The 20,780-nt window shown below is 48.9% G+C and overlaps 1 long non-coding RNA gene across 2 annotated transcripts; it reads right to left on the reverse strand.

The window, feature by feature from the left end:
* Positions 1-209: 209 nt before the first annotated feature.
* Positions 210-2,422, reverse strand: LOC102474591 (uncharacterized). Of its 2 annotated transcripts, none has more exons than XR_003546681.1 (3): positions 2,348-2,422; positions 1,820-1,907; positions 210-578 (listed from the first exon to the last, which is right to left on the reverse strand). It is a non-coding gene; the product is annotated as an uncharacterized LOC102474591 (long non-coding RNA). The 2 variants fall into 2 exon arrangements; XR_333497.2 differs by having other exon boundaries at positions 2,016-2,386.
* Between the last annotated feature and the right edge of the window lie 18,358 nt (positions 2,423-20,780).

Genomic DNA, 20,780 nt, shown 5'->3' on the forward strand with positions numbered 1-20,780 from the left:
AACCACACCTGAACCCAAGATCTAAAATCTCCCTGGCATCTTCCTTGAGTTTAAAACACATTTCTGGAAGACTCTGTGTTCATCCAAACAAAAAACTGTTGGAGGCCTGTTCCCTGTTAGAGTCCTGAAATGAGAAGGGAGGCTCTGCTGTGGGGGGACAGTCTCCCCAAGCAGCAAGCACTAGGCTTGCTGAATTCTTTGGTGCTGATGATGGGCCAGTTGGTCACAGCCTCAGAGACAGGAAGCCATTCCACTACCATAGATGGCGAACTTTACACCCACCCTTGGTAAGACTCTGAAATGAGCTGTTTGTGTAAGCATCTGGAAGGGGAAGCAAGGAAGACTGGAAGCTGATGGATTTATTAAGCCTTGGCTTCGATTTGGCTCCTTTGTGCTCTGAAACAGGCATTATGGAAGCCTCACGGAGTACCCCAGGCAGGATCTCTCTGGATCTCGGCAGAAGCTTTCACCAGTGGCCTCTTTCTATCTTTTTCAAGGTAAGACGGAAAGACGAGGGCCAATCAGAAGTCTGCAGCGAGGCTGAGGCTCCTGTGGCGAGTGGGGGAGTCCATGTGACCCTGGAGAGAGCACATGGGCATTGTTGATGAGGGGCCATGTGTCTTTGGCTTTAGCACTGTGTTCTTCTGTGGTTTGATGAATTGCTTTGGGGCAGGCATTGTTTTTCTTTAAGTTTCCAAAGCAAATCGATCATTTTAATATTATTGTTTTTAAGAATTGACTCATTTAATTCTTTTGAGAGTGCGAGAGCAAGGAGATAGAGGGCACCCCCCAAAAAGTCCTGATGATGCAACCCACCCCCAGCCAGCCCCGGACATGGCCTGCCCTTGCCCAATGCGCTTGAGGAGGCCTCTGGGTGCAAACACAGGACCCTCCCATGTGGGTCAGCCTTGCAGGGTGTTGCATTTGACCACACTACCAGTGGCCAACTTCTCTCTAATTTTTTTTTTTAAGGTTTTTGCCATAGGGTGTTTGTACTTCCTGGGATTTTGGGCACATATACACATGCACCCAGCATGACTTTCAAGTCTCCAGCTCTGGGACATGAACTGTGTTCAGCAAAGTGGGAGTCCAGTGCCTTAACCGCCATGCCAACTGCTGGTCCACCTCGCTCTAACTTTTAAAAACAGGTTTTTCAAGATTGGAACTAGAGCTATAGAAAAGATATAATAATTTTTCTCCTCTGTTAGTTCTCTATCTTCCTTTCTTTGTCTTGGTTGTCATTTGTTTTATTTTATTATTATTATTATTATTTTGCTATAGAGTGCCTGCGCTCGCCAGAAAGAGAGAGACAAAGAGACAGCGAGAAGTCACCCTCCCCACCCCCCCCTGCTGCCCTGGGGGATGGCCATGCCACAATCCCTTCTCCTTCACTCTCCTCTCGGGATCTTGGGCATGTATGCACATGCACCCGGCATAAATTCAAACCACCAGGTTCAGGGCTTGAACTGCAGTCGGCTACATGGAAGTCCAGCAACATAGCCATTATGCCAACTGCTGATGCCTGTTTTATTTTATTTTTTACAAATATAAACCAAATATGGAAAAGAAATCTAACAGCTCCTCACTTTGATTTCCTAAGATCTATAAATTGAGGGAAATACTTTTTAAAATTGAATTCTAGATGTTTACTTCATAGCATGTAATGGGATAAAGGCAAAGCTGATGATTTGGGATTTACTTTCATACATGTGACCATAGACCAACAGCAAAATAAAAAATAAAAAAGAAAGAAATTGAAGAAACACCCCCAGATCAGCAAACATCACGGGAACACGGCACAGAACACAAACCCGAGTACCTGTCATCCTGTTGTGATTGAGCTCCAGAAGCCTCTGCTGACACGTTTTCTGGTGACAATTGCTTGGAAGCAGAAGGCTGCTGTGAGTCTGAAAGAATCAACAAGTAGAGGTTTCCTTTTCTTTCAAATGCTTAGCAAACCCTGGGTTCCTGGCAGTTGGGGAATACGTGTAAACAACAGATAGACATTCCATTACCTCAGCTAGCAGGAAGGAAACAAAACGAACTTCTTTGGGGAAAAAGACATCTCGATTATGTACTTGGAGTGAGCAAGAAAATTCTTTTCTCCACCTCTTTTATCACCGGCTCACCCTAAAATGTTGTTCCATTAAACTGGAATTAGGGAGGACTAAGGAGCAGCGAGGGAAATTGAAACACAAAGTGAAATAAAGGGACAGGGTCGTCAAAGCCTACTGTCTGGAGGGGCGAGGCCGGCTTCTCGGTCTGTGACAGTCTTGGGTCACATTCCAAGATGTCTAAACTGGACTTTGCCAGCCTGAGCTAGGGTTTGCAGCCCGGAAGGGGGTACCTGGAGAGCTTCCCTGCTCTTGCTGTTTCTGACGTTCCTTGCTAGGAGGGCTTTGTCTGTTACCCCAGGTTGCCAAGCCCAAAGTCACAATGAAAGCTTGCCGTGACCTCAGAAGTAAGGACAGCAGACTCAGAAAAACCTGAAGACTCCTGATGTGTGCTCACAGGAAACGCAGGCCTGGCCCCAGAGGCCAGCTTCGGTGTCAGGCCCTGACAGCGTGGGTTATAGGACTCCCAGAGGACAACTGCCACCCTACTTAAAGCCCCTTGGGGACTTCCTATCATCCCCAGGATCAAGTCAAAAGCCTGAACTGACTGTGTAAGACCCACATCGTTGGCCCTGCCTGCTTCTCTAAGGTCTCACCTTCCCTCACTTGCCCCCTCATCCTCCAGTGCCCAGCCACGGTGTCTTCATCTGGATTTAAATTCAACAAGGTGTCTCTTTCCTCAGATAATTCATGACTTCTCTCTTTTCCCCCCAGTTTTTCCCCTGCTGCCTGCAATGCTTTGTGCCTCACGTGGGTCTCCATTTCAATTTACACACCACTTCATGGACCACGCACCATGTACTGGCCCTCTAATATCATATATGCAGCCACTGCGCTAGATGCTAGAGAAATGCGGGTCCACAAACAAGAAGGCCCCAGACCTGCCTTCGTGCATGAGAGACAGGTGACCAGACGCGAGCCGTGTGCAAAGTGGTGGGAACTGGAGGCATACAGTGTTATGAGAACGTGAGCTGTGACGGAGCCAGGGCCCCGGGAGGAGCAGGAGACGGGGTAGACAGAACCACGTGTGGAAAGGCCCTGTGCTATGTGGAGGTGGCATGTTTAAGAAACTCAAGGAAGTCAGTGTGCCTGGAGTGCAAACCACGTGGGTCGGATGGGTGTGGTGTGGGCTGCACACGGAGGGCTGGCTTCTTCGTTTTCCAAACATCGTGTTACCAGTGCTGTGTGTGTAGAGGCTGGATTATCCCAGCAGGTCTGACCTACAGGCAATTTATGCATGGACCAGAGACTGCGCTACAGTCAACATCTACTCATCAAATGTTCCCTGGGACGCTACAGATACCCTGCAGCTTAAGATAGGGTTGTGTCCTGATGAACCCATTCCAGGCTGAAAATACTGTAAATTGAAAATGCATGGACTACACCTAACCTACGGAAGATCACAGCTTAACCTAGCCTGCCTTAAACATGCTCAGAGCACTTACCTTACAGTTGGGCAAAATCATCTAACACAAAGCCTAATCTTTAAATGAATGAAATTCATCTGAATCCTGGATGCCCGCATGTGGGCCTGGTGTGTTCTCAGGTCAGTGTGGGGATTTGAACCCGAGGTCAGCCACATGGCACTTGCATCACCACTGTGGCCAAGTGGCTGGACCACAAAGCCCATTTTAAAATGAGGTGTTGTATTTCTCATGGAATGCACTGACTGCTGTAGTGACAGTGAAGAAGCAGAATGGTCATCTGGGTGCTTGGTTGGCAGGTGAAGTGGTTAAGCCACTGGACTTCCACATGGCCGACTGTGGTTTGAATCCTGGGCCTGGTGGTTTAAAAATCACGCTGGGTGCATATGCGTGCCTGTGTGCATTCTCCGGAGGAGAATGGGGCAGAAGGGGTTGTGGAATGGCCATCCCCTCCGAGGTGGTTATTTCTTACTTTCCCTCTCACTGTCTCCCTCCCTCCAGCGAGCACATGTACCCTATAGCAAAAATGTAAAGGAAAAAATAAAAAAAAAATGGTTTCTACTGAAAGTGTTCTGCCTTTACACCATCTCAAAGTTGGAGCATCCCAAGGTGAGCCATCACAGGTCGCGTGCCATCAGTGTCATGCTGAACAGTTTGCTGGGGGTGTAGGAGTACGCAGCAGACGTGGTGTTGACCTCAGGGGCTGTGTGGACAAGTGGGACAGCACGTGCCCTAGAGAGCAGTGCAGTGCTAGCACCCTTGGGAGTGCCGGCGGGCAGCTGGACCCAGACCCACGAGCGCAGCAATAGCTGAGAGGCAGTGCCAGCCGACCAGGTGGAAGGACAAGGGAGTTTTCCTGGTGAATGGCCAGGAAGAACATCCCATAGGCTGTGTCTACTGGCTCTGGTCACTCCCCCACTCTTGCTGCGGGTGTTTTAGTTGTGGGTTTAAGGACCTTTGGGATGACCTAGGCTGTGGCAACAGGTCAGCATCCTACCCATTACTCCCAAGCAGTGCGACTGTAGACAGTCCTGCCCTGAGCCTCACCTGTCAGGGCGATGACAACACTCGATCACGTGGAAGAGCAGGATGGGTGCCCAGAAAGGTCTGCCCCTCCTCTCTGAAATACCCTTTAAAAAAATTGCCACAGGGTGTATCACTGGGGAGGGAGGGAGAGAGAGAGAGAAAGAGAGAGAAGTGAGAAAGCACCCCCCAGGGGAGATGGCCACACTGCAGTCCCCCCTCCTCTTGGGATTTTGGGCATGCACACGTAAGGGCCTGGAGTGCTTTCTAAGCCGCTGGGTCCAGGACTTGGGCCGCACCGTGGGCCATGTGGGATCCAGCCACCTTAACCACCAGGCCCCTTTGGCCCTGAAATGCCTTCTTTCAGTCATGTTTCTGTTCCAAGCAGCCCACCCCCGACTGGGCGGAGGAAATCCAGTGAGAAGGCAGAGGTGGGAGAGGTTTCAGAAAAACTGTTTTGCAAGGACGCGGAATGTAGTGTGAGAAAACATTGATCTCTAAGAGTGCCAGAGAAAATAAGTCAAGCCCGGCCGGCTCCCCTAGGACTTGTTGCTGGAGAAGTGTTTAAGTGCCGCCGCTCCCCCCTGCAGTCCTCAGGGCACCTTCCAGACCCAGGTTGCTTCCTTTACTTCTACACTTGCTCTGACCCCAGCGGGGAATTGCCGCTGTGGCTGTTGGTGAGAAGCCTCCCCTGAGCAGTGATGCCGCCAGCCACCCCACACCCCTCCGGACTGACTGCGCTCCTTCAGGAAAACAAGCACAGTATTTCCCTGGGCAAAGAAAACAAATTGCGTTAGTTTCCTACTGAGTAGCCTGCAGACTGTTCTACAAGAAAGATCCGGAGGGCTTCACCCAAGCTGCTAGGGAGGGTGTTCTCTCTCAGGGAAGAGCTGGTTGGTGGGCTAGAGGGCACCCTGGGGAGTGTCAACACTCTGAAACTTCCGTTCTTGGCCATCTCTGCAAATCGCTTCCCCCTGCTGAGTCTTGGAGTCCTCATCTAGCAAATAGGGGGTTGAGGGCCAGGCCGCGGTACAGTGGTAACTATCCTTGGACTCTATGGGAAGGATCCTGGGTTCACATCCTGAGATTTCCCTAAACATGAGTAAACTTTAAAAAAAAAAAGGAAAAAAAAGTGAGAGGCCAGGTCAGAGGGTGGCAATGAGGTAGCTGTCATCTATACAACAGGAGGAGAGGGGCCAGCAAATATAAAATGCAGTTATGTATTAAACAGAAACACATAGAAAATGCAGTTATGTATTAATCGATTGACTTAATATTGTGACCAGAGGCTCACAGGAGAGTAACCATGAATTTCCCCAGGACTTATGGTTCAGCCCTGGCTAACTGAAGTTTTCGAGGACCTACGGAGCACACCTACCTCGAATAACCCAACTAGACCGCCAGCCCTAGCCATACCTGTCACCAGACAGGCCCTGCTGGGTTGCTCGTCTCTGTCTTCCTGGTAGAGCGTCCCCAGGTCGGCCACGCTGACACCACCCGGATGAAGGGGCAGGCGTGTACCACCGTGGTGAGCAGGTCACAAGAGCCACCTGGGCTGCCTCCTGGGGCAGAGGCCTGGGACACGGGCTGGGCTGGCTCCTTCAGAGTGGGGTTGTGGGCTGGACAGCGAGGTGACATGGCTGCTGCCCCCGTTTTCCAGACTCGTGTCAGGCAGTGGAGGCCTTCATTTGTGAAGTCACGGGAGTGAAGAGAGAAAGACCGCATCAGAGGAAAGGACGTCGGAGGCTAGGAGGAACTACGGCCGAAGGCACTGTCACAAGAGCAGCCTTCGCTGCATGAGGGACCAAGGCAGCCAGAGTGGACGAGAGGGAGGGGTGTACACAGAAAGCAACTCGTCCAGGCGGTAGGAGGGCCTGGGCGCCACGCCAGAGGAAGAAGTTCTGCCATGGTGACAGCTTCAGAGATCTTTCCAGACGACCAGTAGGCCCAGTTCCAAATACGCATCACCCAAAGCAATGAAGGTGTTCGGGACGGTGAGTGTGTTTATTTCCTCGGTGTGGTCACTGCGTGCCTACGTACGTGCCCTAAGACAACCAGTGTTCCCCACAGAGAGGAACAACTCTTATATGGAAATCGGGAAATACAACGGAAACTATACAAAGAGGAGGAAAGAAGGGAAGGAAGAGGTTCTGGGTGGAGTCCAGGGAGGGCGAGGCCTTTTCCTGGGAGACATCAGAGACGGTTCTGATCTGGGTACTTCAGGACTGCTGGGTGTCTGGGCCTCTTGGAGACCCATGGAGAGTGAGTGTGAACCGGGACTAGCTAAAGAACAATCCTGGCTCAGTTTCACAATTCATCACCGTCAGAGAAGTTGGAATCTGAGGTAGTCGTGGTTGGAAATATTGGGTCATTGGGAAAGTCATGATGTCTACTTTTATGTTTTTCTATGCAAAAATGGGTCATGACCCAGTAAATAGTCCTCTCTCTGCAACCATCAGGTTGGATGTGAGCAAGGACAAGACAAGAAAGAGGGATCTACTTTAATATCAAGTAAGTAGAGGGTCTAGCAATTAGCGTAATGGCTATGTTGCTGGACTCTCATGTAGTTGACCGCAGCTCAGGTCCTGGACCCAGTGGCTTAAACTCACGCTGGGTGCGTGCGCATGCATGCCCAAGATCCTGAGAGGAGAATGGAGGAGAAGGGATTGCGGCGTGGCCATCCCCCCTAGGGGGTGATTTCTCACTTTCTGTCTCTCTGTCTCTCTCTGTCTGTCTGGCGAGCGCACGCACCCTATATCAAAAACCTCTCCAAAAAAAGAAAAAAAAATTCAAGTAACTAGTCACAGGGCCAGCAGGTGGCACAGTGGTTATGGTGGTTGACTCCCACATGACTGACTGCAGTTTGAGTCCCAGACCTGGCAGCTGGAAACTCATGCCAGATCTGTGTGTGCTTGTGCCCACAATCCCAGAAAAGGAGTGGAGGAGAAGGGATGTGGCATGGCCATCGCCCCTGGGGGGTGATTTCTCACTTTTCCTCTCACTGTTTCTCTGTCTCTCTGGTAAGTGCATGTGCTCTATGGCAAAATCCTTCAAAACAAAACAAGACAGAACGAAACAGGTTACTTCCCGACCTCAGGTCCTGACCACGTGTCCCGTGAAACCCCTGAGCCCTCACGCACTGGAGGTAGGGGAGGACATGCTGCTCCAGCCGGCCTCTCTCCCTGCATCTCGTTGAAGACTAGAGCATTTGTCTGTGCTTGGCAAATTGCTCTATCTGGGGCTGGAGTCGGGGGAGTGTGGGAGAAAATTCTCTTTCTCCAGATCTATACATCTGTTCTTATATCTTTATTTCTTTTTTAAAAGTTTATTCATTTACTTCATCCATGAGAGAGGGAGATAGACCCCCCCCCCGCCCGGGGTCCCCCTGCTGCACTCTACCCCGGTTTCAGCCAGCCCGGATCATGGCCATGCTCAAGGAGGTCCTGGGATGTGAACCAGGGACTTTCCTGAGTGGGTCCAGTTGTGTTATAGCTGCACTACCACTTGCCCTTCCCCCCATTCTTATCGCTGTTTTAAGGACACATACGCAAATGCCACCAGGCATTCGGTTATGAGCTTCGTGACATTCACCTCCAGCCATCACCATAGCCTCTTTCCCATGACACACAGACCCCAGTGGAGGGGGGTCTCCTGACATGTTCCCACGTTCCAGACGCCAGCACTGATGCACCTGTCGCCTCAGTGAGCCTCCATACTGACTGCCTCGTCTGTTAGAGACTCTTACCTGTCTGTGGATATCGATGCCACCGGAACATCACGGTGTGTCACTGGGTTCCCGTGCTGACTGCTATTCAGGAGTGGCAAGCTTGTGTTCCCCGTCCGAGGTGCCGCCTGTACACAGGGTCAGCATCCTGCATGTCCGAGCCCCCTCAGCATGCTACAGTCCCTCTGTCCTCTGCTGAGGCTGAAGATCTAAAAAAGAACTTGTCCTCAGAACGAGATGAACAAAAACAAGAGAGAAATCCGGGGCTCAGACAGGAGCTATGTGGGGATTGCTCCAGAATAACAAAGCCTTCCATTCTCGGGTCCTGTGGAGGCTCTGTACAGAGAGAGCTGGCCACGAAGGGGCGCTGAGGGCCTTTGGGACGGTGGAGATCTGTAAGTCCCAGCACGTGCCCAGGAAGGGCATGTCCATAGGGACTTCAAAAAGGTCACGGAAATGTGGAGTTAAGTATGAGTTTATTTTAGTGCAAAAAAGATTTAGGAATCTGTGCATAGCTTTTTTCATAGTATGCGTTTTCCATAAACTTTTGAAGACTTAGAAACTAACACAGACGTTAATGTGATGGGCTGCTCCAGGAGAGAGCTGGTCAGCTCCAGCAGAGAGGTGGTCACCAGCGTCCCTGGTGAAGAAAGAGGAGATGCGAATGGACCCACCATGTACCATTTGCCCCTGTGCTCCCTGGCTCCATCCCTGGGTCTGGTGAGGGTCGTCGTTCCCTCAGAGGTAAAGGAATCTTGAGCTGAGAAAAACTGCTTTAACATCTAGGAGAGACAGAAAGCTATGGGGACTGAAATAATGGAAACCATGATCTGTGACCCAGCTGACCTTGGCACTGCATCCAGGCCTGCGTGCCTGCGCCCCGTCCTCCACTGCAGCACAGTGTGGACGGCCAGTGCAAATCTGCTCGTGCCGCTCGCTGCTCTAGGGCTGGCGGCCAGGGGTTTCACTCTACCCCGGTTTCAGCCAGCCCGGATCATGGCCATGCTCAAGGAGGTCCTGGGATGTGAACCAGGGACTTTCCTGAGTGGGTCCAGTTGTGTTATAGCTGCACTACCACTTGCCCTTCCCCCCATTCTTATCGCTGTTTTAAGGACACATACGCAAATGCCACCAGGCATTCGGTTATGAGCTTCGTGACATTCACCTCCAGCCATCACCATAGCCTCTTTCCCATGACACACAGACCCCAGTGGAGGGGGGTCTCCTGACATGTTCCCACGTTCCAGACGCCAGCACTGATGCACCTGTCGCCTCAGTGAGCCTCCATACTGACTGCCTCGTCTGTTAGAGACTCTTACCTGTCTGTGGATATCGATGCCACCGGAACATCACGGTGTGTCACTGGGTTCCCGTGCTGACTGCTATTCAGGAGTGGCAAGCTTGTGTTCCCCGTCCGAGGTGCCGCCTGTACACAGGGTCAGCATCCTGCATGTCCGAGCCCCCTCAGCATGCTACAGTCCCTCTGTCCTCTGCCGAGGCTGAAGATCTAAAAAAGAACTTGTCCTCAGAACGAGATGAACAAAAACAAGAGAGAAATCCGGGGCTCAGACAGGAGCTATGTGGGGATTGCTCCAGAATAACAAAGCCTTCCATTCTCGGGTCCTGTGGAGGCTCTGTACAGAGAGAGCTGGCCACGAAGGGGCGCTGAGGGCCTTTGGGACGGTGGAGATCTGTAAGTCCCAGCACGTGCCCAGGAAGGGCATGTCCATAGGGACTTCAAAAAGGTCACGGAAATGTGGAGTTAAGTATGAGTTTATTTTAGTGCAAAAAAGATTTAGGAATCTGTGCATAGCTTTTTTCATAGTATGCGTTTTCCATAAACTTTTGAAGACTTAGAAACTAACACAGACGTTAATGTGATGGGCTGCTCCAGGAGAGAGCTGGTCAGCTCCAGCAGAGAGGTGGTCACCAGCGTCCCTGGTGAAGAAAGAGGAGATGCGAATGGACCCACCATGTACCATTTGCCCCTGTGCTCCCTGGCTCCATCCCTGGGTCTGGTGAGGGTCGTCGTTCCCTCAGAGGTAAAGGAATCTTGAGCTGAGAAAAACTGCTTTAACATCTAGGAGAGACAGAAAGCTATGGGGACTGAAATAATGGAAACCATGATCTGTGACCCAGCTGACCTTGGCACTGCATCCAGGCCTGCGTGCCTGCGCCCCGTCCTCCACTGCAGCACAGTGTGGACGGCCAGTGCAAATCTGCTCGTGCCGCTCGCTGCTCTAGGGCTGGCGGCCAGGGGTTTCCCATCAGTCTTAGGAGATGAACCCGAAGCCAAACCCAAATGCCTCTGAGGGCCTGTGGTCTGGCCCTGCTAACTCCTCACCCTCAGCGCTTCCCTCCACTCTCTCCAAGGCACACACACACACACACACACACAGGCTTCCTTTCAGCCCCCAAACCCTTCCTCAGAGCTCCTGCATGCGTGTTCTCTCTGCCTGGTCCACGTGCCCTACCTCTTTCCAGCATTCCTTCACCTCTGTGCACATAACTCCTGTTACTTTTTTCTTTCAGAGTCCAGCCACGGCCCCTTCCACCGTCCCAACTTCACGCCTCCCTTTCTGCATTGAAGGACTCGTGCGGTTGTCCTGGACCCATCAGGATAATCCTATAGAGCCTCCCGATCAGAGCCACGTTTGCTGAGTAAGGTAATGTAGTTCAGGTTCTGGGGATCAGGACATAGACACTTGGGGTCATCAGTCTCCCTACCACATTTACTAACCCTGCCTTGTGACAGTCTAGAATTTCTTAGAAGATCGACAAGGGAGCTCTAAATTTTCACTCTATAAAATGACATACATATGACATTTTTAAAAAAAGTTTACTTTTATTTCTTTCATGAGAGAGCGAGAGAGAGAGAGGCAACCCTGACAGGCAGGTCACACTGCGATGTGCCCCAGTCTTGGTTAGCCCAGAACATGAAATCGTCTGCACCCCCATGTGTACGGAGAGGCCTCTGGATGCAAACCTCACGTCCCCTGTGCGTCTGGCATCACGGAGCATGGCATTACACTGCATAGGACTTTAAAGGAAGATCTACTATAATTTAAAAATCCTCGTGTACTTTGCAAAATCCAGTTGTACAATTTCCACTCATCGGAATGATAGCTGCAAAGATATTAATACCAGTAGAAATGATTTGCACTCATGGTGTATGACATCATTCCAGGCAGGCCTGGCTGAAACCAGTCCCACCTTGAAGGCTCAGACTTGCCTTTTGTTGGTGCCAAGGGATGATCTGGCCCTGAGAGGCTGAGCCCAGGTAATTGACTAATTAATTGAGTCATTAATTATAAATACATTGGACTTCAGATGGCAAGTGTCTATCTAGTTCATTAAGCTTCAGTTCATGGCATGCTGTCATAACTGGCCCTGTAGGGTCCCTCCCTTACTTTAACTATTCATTTTTTCCTCTCATTCCTCATCCATTGTCCCATCTCTTCCAACACCCAACTGACCCGACATGTTTCATACCAAAGCCTTGGCTATTGCATCCAAGCTTGGCTATGAAACTGGGTATGATCTTTTCGAGCTTTGCAATCCATAGCTACTTGTCTTCCTGATACCATGAAGGACTGCCACATTGGGATTCAGAATGGTCGTCTTGGTTCCTGGGTCTACCAGTGAGCTGGAGGGGATCATCGGACTCCATTATTCCTACAGTGATGAGTATAAGATACTTAGCTTTTACATTTCTTCTCTGAGAGAGAGAAAGAGAGTGAGAGAGACAGAGAGGCACACCCGTCATGATGTCCATGCTGTGATTCATCCCTGGTCTCAGCCATTCTGGATCACAGTCACACACGTGTGCCTCATGTACCCAGGGAGGGTCCAGCACACCGAGCCAGGACCTCTCCCACGAGGGTCCAGTTGTGTTACCTCAGTGCCACACCTGGTCCCAGGAGGTGACTTGTTTTATTTGTATAGTTTGATTGCGAGGGAAATTGGACCCCTTGGATACCTGTTCATTAGAAGGGCTTTCCTTTCTGAATTACTGATTCCTACCAGCTGCTTACTTTCTAGGGTTTCTATCCTTTTCGAGTTGATTTCTAAAGGTTTCTTGCATAGTCTAGATATGATTCCTTGATAATTTAAAAAATTGTGAATATCTTTGAGATTATCACCAATTTCTTACTTTTAATTATGATAGAGGGTACTCACTGGAGAGAGGCAGGAAGAGATGGGGTGCAGAGAGTGAGAAAGTCCCCCATGGGGGTGGCCACGTGGCAGGCCCTTCTTCAATTTCTCCTTTCAGGAGTGTGGACGTGCCTGCCTATGTGCCTGGTGTAACTTTTCAAGCCACCAGATCTAGTCCTGAAACTGCCCAGTTGGCCAGAGGGCATGCGACCACCTTAACCACCATTCCACTCTCTGGCCCCAACTCCTTAATTTTGTCTATTTGGTCCCTAATTAACAAAAGTCTTGAATTTGAATAGAATGAAATCTATTTTTTTCACCATTTACAGTTCATGGTTTGGATGCGTGTGGAAGAGCTTCTTGGTCTCCTGGAAGTTTAGAGTTGTTCTCCCGTGTTCTGTCAGCTTCCTGGTTCTGCCTGCTGCGCTTTAATCCACTGCAGTTTGTCTTTGCATGTCATATGAGCAAGAGAGCCCTCTTCCTTCCTTCCTTCCTTCCTTCCTTCCTTCCTTCCTTCCTTCCTTCCTTCCTTCCTTCCTCCTTCCTTCCTTTCTTTTATTTATTTATTTATTTATTTTTTAGTTTATTTATTCAGCTCAGAGAGAGAGAAGAGAGAAGCAGAGCCCCCCAAAGGGCTGTCTTTTGTTGTGTGTGTGTGTGGAGCTTTTTGCTATAGGGTGTGTGCGTTCACCAGAAAGACAGAGACAGAGAGACAGAGAGACAGAAAGTGAGAAATCACCCCCGGGGGGGCGGGGATGGCCACGCTGCAATCCCTTCTCCACCATTCTCTTCTCGGGATCTTGGGCATGCATGTACACATGCCTGGCGTGAATTTAAGCCACTGGGTCCGGGACTCAAACCGCGGTCTAGTACGTGGGTGTTCAGCGACATAGCCATCATGCTAACTGCTGGTCCCCCAAAGAGCTGTCTTGCTGTGGTCCATGCCCAGCCTCAGCCAGCCTGCTCACAGCTCCTGTGTACTCCTGGTGTGCAGAGGAGGCCTGGGGACCATCCTGGGACCTGCCTGCCCATGTGGGTCTTACCGTACTACTGTAGGACCATCTACCCCTCAACTCTATCTTCTCCGCGTAGGGAGCCACTTTGGCCAACCCACTTCACTGACTTGCCCCTACTGTCGGCCCAGGCACTGCATCCTTGGTTAAAGTGTGAGGCGATCTGTCTTCCCCACTCACAGCCTGCCTCTCTGTCATCCCTGTGCTTACATCGTATACTTAAAATTCCCAACAGCAGACGGAATTCAGGCAAGACTGGGATCTGGAAAGGCAACTTTATAATATAAATGTCAAGTGATGGGGCGGGAGGGTGTGAGGGCAGTGGCATGGTGGCTAAGGCACTGGACTTCCATGTGGTCAACCACCGTTTGAGTCCCAAACCTGGTGACTTGCCTTCTCACTTTCCCTCTGTCTTTCTCTCTTTGTCTGTCTGTCTCTCTCTAGTGAGCACATGCGCCCTATAGCAAATTAAAAATAATAGTAATAAGACTATAAATAAATAAAATAAATCATTTCTTTTTTTAAGTCGACTGACATTCACTTTGACCCAGTGAATCTGCTCTGGGGAACTGAAAAAAACTTTTTTGTGTGTGAAGATGTTCATTTTTGTTACTAGTGAGCAATTGGGAATATCTAAAAGTCCCAGGAATATAAAAATCTCTAAGTCCTGAGAGCTCAGTGACTCAGTGGAGATTGTGAAACGAACAAAAGGAACAGCTTGGCATTTTAAATAATATAAAGAATTAATAAAAATGAATTTTTTATAATACAGAAAAATCATCACCACATGGTGTTAGGTGAAAAAAGAATGAAAAATTGTGTGAGACTTCAGAAAGTTCATGAGAAAATGAAATTAAAGTATGAGTTTATTTAGGTACAAAACAATTGAAATACATGCATGGTTTTCTCACACATTTTCCACTAATGTTTAAAAGACTCCCCATATGTAGGGAATGGAAGGTGGTGTGGTGGTTAAGGGCGCTGGACTCCCACATGACCAACTGCAGTTTGAGTCCTGGACCTGGCAGTTTGCTTTCTCGCTTTCCCTCTCTTTTTCTTTCTCTCACTCTGTCCCTTTCTGGTCAAAATTATAAAAGAAAGAAGAAAGAAAGAGAGAGAGAGAGGGAAAGAAGGAAGGATGTAAAGAGAAAGAAAGGAGAGAAGGAAAGAAAATAGAATAAAATAAATCTAAAAAAAAGACTCCCCATATACAGTACAATGAAAACTACATGAAAAACTAGTGAGTGGCTGTTCATGGCAAGACTGCATGAACTTTTAAAAATTTTTATTAGAGAGATTTTGCTATAGGTCATGTGTGGTTGCTAGAGAGACAGAAAGTGAGAAATCACCCCCCAGGGGGGATGGCCACGCCACAGTCCCTTCTCCTCCATTCTCCTCTTGGGATCTTGGGTAGGCATGCATACGTGCCCAGTGTGTTTTAAGCAGCTGGGACTGGACTCAAACTGCGGTCAATTACATGGGAGTCCAACAATGTAACCATTATGCCACCTGCTGGTCCCATGCATGACCTTTTTTTAAAGCTTATTTCATTCATTTTTGAGAGAGAGAGAGAGAGGTACCCTTCATGGGGGTCTCTAAGTCACAGTGCAGTCCTCAGCCCCGCCTCCCTCTGCCTCAGCCAGGATCACAGGCATGCACAGGTGTACTCTGCATGTACCCAGGATCCAACCCGGGTCTCCCACGTGGCTCCCCAGCGGCGCCCTCCCATCTGTGCCCCCACACCTGGGCCTCCTAAACTTCCATTATGCTTTCACTTAGTAGTGGAAGGAACCCGTATTTCTGGAAGTAATAAGGCCAGCATCAGGTTGATCTGCTCAGCTCCACCAGGCACTTGGCGGCAGCCACTGCCTGCCCGTCGCCGCACCATGTGTGCTCAGACTTGCCTTTTGTTGGTGCCAAGGGATGATCTGGCCCTGAGAGGCTGAGCCCAGGTAATTGACTAATTAATTGAGTCATTAATTATAAATACATTGGACTTCAGATGGCAAGTGTCTATCTAGTTCATTAAGCTTCAGTTCATGGCATGCTGTCATAACTGGCCCTGTAGGGTCCCTCCCTTACTTTAACTATTCATTTTTTCCTCTCATTCCTCATCCATTGTCCCATCTCTTCCAACACCCAACTGACCCGACATGTTTCATACCAAAGCCTTGGCTATTGCATCCAAGCTTGGCTATGAAACTGGGTATGATCTTTTCGAGCTTTGCAATCCATAGCTACTTGTCTTCCTGATACCATGAAGGACTGCCACATTGGGATTCAGAATGGTCGTCTTGGTTCCTGGGTCTACCAGTGAGCTGGAGGGGATCATCGGACTCCATTATTCCTACAGTGATGAGTATAAGATACTTAGCTTTTACATTTCTTCTCTGAGAGAGAGAAAGAGAGTGAGAGAGACAGAGAGGCACACCCGTCATGATGTCCATGCTGTGATTCATCCCTGGTCTCAGCCATTCTGGATCACAGTCACACACGTGTGCCTCATGTACCCAGGGAGGGTCCAGCACACCGAGCCAGGACCTCTCCCACGAGGGTCCAGTTGTGTTACCTCAGTGCCACACCTGGTCCCAGGAGGTGACTTGTTTTATTTGTATAGTTTGATTGCGAGGGAAATTGGACCCCTTGGATACCTGTTCATTAGAAGGGCTTTCCTTTCTGAATTACTGATTCCTACCAGCTGCTTACTTTCTAGGGTTTCTATCCTTTTCGAGTTGATTTCTAAAGGTTTCTTGCATAGTCTAGATATGATTCCTTGATAATTTAAAAAATTGTGAATATCTTTGAGATTATCACCAATTTCTTACTTTTAATTATGATAGAGGGTACTCACTGGAGAGAGGCAGGAAGAGATGGGGTGCAGAGAGTGAGAAAGTCCCCCATGGGGGTGGCCACGTGGCAGGCCCTTCTTCAATTTCTCCTTTCAGGAGTGTGGACGTGCCTGCCTATGTGCCTGGTGTAACTTTTCAAGCCACCAGATCTAGTCCTGAAACTGCCCAGTTGGCCAGAGGGCATGCGACCACCTTAACCACCATTCCACTCTCTGGCCCCAACTCCTTAATTTTGTCTATTTGGTCCCTAATTAACAAAAGTCTTGAATTTGAATAGAATGAAATCTATTTTTTTCACCATTTACAGTTCATGGTTTGGATGCGTGTGGAAGAGCTTCTTGGTCTCCTGGAAGTTTAGAGTTGTTCTCCCGTGTTCTGTCAGCTTCCTGGTTCTGCCTGCTGCGCTTTAATCCACTGCAGTTTGTCTTTGCATGTCATATGAGCAAGAGAGCCCTCTTCCTTCCTTCCTTCCTTCCTTCCTTCCTTCCTTCCTTCCTTCCTTCCTTTCTTTTATTTATTTATTTATTTATTTTTTAGTTTATTTATTCAGCTCAGAGAGAGAGAAGAGAGAAGCAGAGCCCCCCAAAGGGCTGTCTTTTGTTGTGTGTGTGTGTGGAGCTTTTTGCTATAGGGTGTGTGCGTTCACCAGAAAGACAGAGACAGAGAGACAGAGAGACAGAAAGTGAGAAATAACCCCCGGGGGGCGGGGATGGCCACGCTGCAATCCCTTCTCCACCATTCTCTTCTCGGGATCTTGGGCATGCATGTACACATGCCTGGCGTGAATTTAAGCCACTGGGTCCGGGACTCAAACCGCGGTCTAGTACGTGGGTGTTCAGCGACATAGCCATCATGCTAACTGCTGGTCCCCCAAAGAGCTGTCTTGCTGTGGTCCATGCCCAGCCTCAGCCAGCCTGCTCACAGCTCCTGTGTACTCCTGGTGTGCAGAGGAGGCCTGGGGACCATCCTGGGACCTGCCTGCCCATGTGGGTCTTACCGTACTACTGTAGGACCATCTACCCCTCAACTCTATCTTCTCCGCGTAGGGAGCCACTTTGGCCAACCCACTTCACTGACTTGCCCCTACTGTCGGCCCAGGCACTGCATCCTTGGTTAAAGTGTGAGGCGATCTGTCTTCCCCACTCACAGCCTGCCTCTCTGTCATCCCTGTGCTTACATCGTATACTTAAAATTCCCAACAGCAGACGGAATTCAGGCAAGACTGGGATCTGGAAAGGCAACTTTATAATATAAATGTCAAGTGATGGGGCGGGAGGGTGTGAGGGCAGTGGCATGGTGGCTAAGGCACTGGACTTCCATGTGGTCAACCACCGTTTGAGTCCCAAACCTGGTGACTTGCCTTCTCACTTTCCCTCTGTCTTTCTCTCTTTGTCTGTCTGTCTCTCTCTAGTGAGCACATGCGCCCTATAGCAAATTAAAAATAATAGTAATAAGACTATAAATAAATAAAATAAATCATTTCTTTTTTTAAGTCGACTGACATTCACTTTGACCCAGTGAATCTGCTCTGGGGAACTGAAAAAAACTTTTTTGTGTGTGAAGATGTTCATTTTTGTTACTAGTGAGCAATTGGGAATATCTAAAAGTCCCAGGAATATAAAAATCTCTAAGTCCTGAGAGCTCAGTGACTCAGTGGAGATTGTGAAACGAACAAAAGGAACAGCTTGGCATTTTAAATAATATAAAGAATTAATAAAAATGAATTTTTTATAATACAGAAAAATCATCACCACATGGTGTTAGGTGAAAAAAGAATGAAAAATTGCGTGAGACTTCAGAAAGTTCATGAGAAAATGAAATTAAAGTATGAGTTTATTTAGGTACAAAACAATTGAAATACATGCATGGTTTTCTCACACATTTTCCACTAATGTTTAAAAGACTCCCCATATGTAGGGAATGGAAGGTGGTGTGGTGGTTAAGGGCGCTGGACTCCCACATGACCAACTGCAGTTTGAGTCCTGGACCTGGCAGTTTGCTTTCTCGCTTTACCTCTCTTTTTCTTTCTCTCACTCTGTTCCCTCTCACTCTGTCCCTTTCTGGTCAAAATTATAAAAGAAAGAAGAAAGAAAGAGAGAGAGAGAGAGAGAGAAGGAAGGATGTAAAGAGAAAGAAAGGAGAGAAGGAAAGAAAATAGAATAAAATAAATCTAAAAAAAAGACTCCCCATATACAGTACAATGAAAACTACATGAAAAACTAGTGAGTGGCTGTTCATGGCAAGACTGCATGAACTTTTAAAAATTTTTATTAGAGAGATTTTGCTATAGGTCATGTGTGGTTGCTAGAGAGACAGAAAGTGAGAAATCACCCCCCAGGGGGGATGGCCACGCCACAGTCCCTTCTCCTCCATTCTCCTCTTGGGATCTTGGGTAGGCATGCATACGTGCCCAGTGTGTTTTAAGCAGCTGGGACTGGACTCAAACTGCGGTCAATTACATGGGAGTCCAACAATGTAACCATTATGCCACCTGCTGGTCCCATGCATGACCTTTTTTTAAAGCTTATTTCATTCATTTTTGAGAGAGAGAGAGAGAGGTACCCTTCATGGGGGTCTCTAAGTCACAGTGCAGTCCTCAGCCCCGCCTCCCTCTGCCTCAGCCAGGATCACAGGCATGCACAGGTGTACTCTGCATGTACCCAGGATCCAACCCGGGTCTCCCACGTGGCTCCCCAGCGGCGCCCTCCCATCTGTGCCCCCACACCTGGGCCTCCTAAACTTCCATTATGCTTTCACTTAGTAGTGGAAGGAACCCGTATTTCTGGAAGTAATAAGGCCAGCATCAGGTTGATCTGCTCAGCTCCACCAGGCACTTGGCGGCAGCCACTGCCTGCCAGTCGCCGCACCCTGTGTACAGCTCTGTGTTATTCCTGAACGTGATGGGGTTCTCCTGGAGAAGGTCACTGGGTCCTGCAACCAGCAAAACTGAAGGCTTGCCGGCCACATGGGAGAAACCGTGTGCAGGCCAGTTACTGCTCCATCTGGTGTCTGAAGAAATGCAGCTCCCCAGGTCCCTGCTTAACTATTTGGCTGATGGGGGACGGTCCTCTGAATCATGATCCTGGTAACTCTTCCTGTCCCTTTTACACTGCTCAAGCTAAGAGCTGTTTTTTCTCTTTCACACATCAGCCCAGATTCACTTCTTTTTTTTAAAAAAAAGAATTATTTTATTTATCATTATTATTTTAATTCGACCAGACATCAAGGAAAGTGAGAAAGCAGGCTACCAGGTCCAGGACTCAAACCGTGGTCGGCCACGTGGGATTCCAGCACCCTAACCATCATGCCACCTGCTGGCCCCGATTTACTTTTTGATGGGGACGCTGCATTTGTGAGTTTTTCAGGATGCTGCCCTCGTTTCCACCATGGCTGTCTTCAGATGTGGCCTGGCACAGGCAGCTGCGTGCACCAGGGATGGTGTGTATTCCCTGTCCCCGTCTCCACCCTCAATGCGCTGTGTTCCTTCCACGTCCCCTTCTGCTTCCCCACTAGGTTAAGGGATTTCAGCCTTGGGTACAAATGGAAGCCAACAGGAGAGACCTTTTGAGCTTTGGTTCCCAAGGCCCCATCACCAGGGATAAGGCCTCAGCTGTCTGTGGTGGGTCTTGCACTGATTCTTTTTTTTTTACATATATATAATTATTTTATTTTATTTATTAATTCATTTATTTTTTAGTTTGACCAGAGAGAGACAGAGGGTGGGAGTGAGAGAGAGAGGAAGTGAGAAAGCAAGCCACCAAATTCAGGACTTGAACCCCCGTCGGCCATGTGGGAGTGTCCAGCGCCTTAACCACCACGCCACCTGCTGGTCCCTTGCACTGATTCTTTATAGAAGGTTCCATACAGACAACCAAGAGGAGACATCCACTGTTTCACAGTGCAAGTATGGAGGGGCAATCCCTAAGGATCTCTGAGCCTTACTATGCCCTGGGATTAAGATCAACAGAAAACTACAGCAACACAATTCAGACAGAACTATGGATGGCCCAGACCCATTGGGAGTAGAGGCTTGGGTCGCCTGGCCTGGTGGAGAGGCTCAACCAGCTAAGGTGCTTGCCGAGGGCAAAGGGCATACAGAATGGGAGTGGAGAAGGTGGCTGCACATCTCCTACGCCCTCATGATGAGTACAGACATGCGGTTATAGAGGCTGGCACGGAAATGAATGCGTGTGTGTGAGTGTGTGTGTGTGTGCACGTACAGCCTCTCATCCCCTTATCATGTAACATAAGAGGCACCCAGTTTATGTTACAGTGTTAAGTACTATTCACTTTTCATCATAGTATTTAAGCTCTGAGATGTCAAGGAGAAGCATAAACGTCCCCCATGGATTCTGAATCCTCTCTGGGAAGGGGTCGGTGGCTTTTGGTTGCACTAGGATAGCTGTGCCATGTGGGGCCAAAGGATGGTTTTGTTAGTCTTTATTTGGAGAATAACATGGTGGAAGGAGTTGTATGAG

This window comes from Tupaia chinensis, unplaced genomic scaffold, assembly GCF_000334495.1.
Source record: "Tupaia chinensis unplaced genomic scaffold, TupChi_1.0 Scaffold000061_1, whole genome shotgun sequence".
In the NCBI taxonomy this organism is placed as follows: Eukaryota; Metazoa; Chordata; class Mammalia; order Scandentia; family Tupaiidae; genus Tupaia; species Tupaia belangeri.